This window comes from Poecilia reticulata, linkage group LG2, assembly GCF_000633615.1.
Source record: "Poecilia reticulata strain Guanapo linkage group LG2, Guppy_female_1.0+MT, whole genome shotgun sequence".
NCBI lineage: Eukaryota > Metazoa > Chordata > Actinopteri > Cyprinodontiformes > Poeciliidae > Poecilia > Poecilia reticulata.
The window spans coordinates 31,056,052-31,057,402 of record NC_024332.1 but is presented as its reverse complement, the minus strand read 5'-3'; positions in this window follow the sequence as shown (position 1 = coordinate 31,057,402).

Here is a 1,351-nt window from a genome sequence, read left to right as displayed (position 1 = left end):
TTAGCAAATGTAGAAATGTTAATTAGTGGACTGCAAATGACGCATGTTTTATTTATTATATATAAAAGCATCACAGGCAAAATATAAATAATATTAATATTACAATACGTTGTGCATGGGGAAAAGTGACACAGAATAACTTCTGTGTGTCCCAACCCCAAATTTCTTCATGTCCTTATCTGGTAAAATGTAAGACAATCAAGGCAGGCAAGTGAATTTTGACTTTTCAACGCAATAAATAGAAAACATTAGATTTGCATCATAAAATCCGAAACATACAGCTTAGCTTGGCTTCCCAAGCTGCTTTCTATATACGGTTTCTGCGATTCGATCCAAAGTAACAACATCAAGCCCAACATCCTCTCAGCAGCTAGCTGCGTTTGCTTCCAGCCCTGCGCAGCCCCAGCTTTTACAGACAGGAAACGGCTCGGTCTGAGCATTACGCATGTGACATCACACGCCCATATAGCACAATGATAAAACAGAGCTTACCACGGAGACCGCAACACATGGCGCACCGTGCGCCAAAACGCATCCACTGTGAAGGAGGATAAAAAYTCAGCCCGATGGAGCTTCCCTCTCTGTCTGTCATTGGGAACACTATTCCAGCCCATCTGGACGCGCTCACTAATACACAATGAGAATTATATTTTGGCTTGTCAAGTCCCAGGCCATAAAACAAACTTTAATGGCGTCACGTGCTTCCTCACAGCCATTCACAACGCCGCGCGGGCCCATAAATAATCCTCAAAGTTGCACTTACTCAATAATGCAGATTGCATTAATGTGAGCCGCAGGAGGGGAAAAAGAGCCGAAATTAAGAACCAGAGAGATAGAGAGGGAGAGAGAGAGAGAGAAAAAAAAAGATACGACTTACTTAATTTCAACTACAGGCCATTTAATTTTGCAATCCTAACACGTAATCATTGATATTAATAATAATGCAAAATGATGGGTGCTAAGTTATTTGATTTAATAATGCAGGTTTGTTTTATTCTTCATTCAAGCGTGGGTCTGTGGTGAAGCTCCAGCCCTTTAATTTCCTTCTAAACAGTCTCTCAAGTGCATTTCTTTCACAAGCGAGCCTGTCGCGAGGCTGATGTCATTCATTCTCCCTCCAATCTCTGGCTGCAGCGCATATTTGCTCCTCCTATCACATTCTGACCAACTAGAAGGTCTCCAATGTCTGCCGAAATGCGCTTACATGCATGCACTGCTGTTTTAATTACTGATTCGTTCCCTTACCTGTAGATTCTAACTCTAAACACGCTGTTTGGCTGTTTAAGTTTTAAGTTAATATAAAAATATATATATATATATATATATATATATAAAATAAAAATATTTTTTT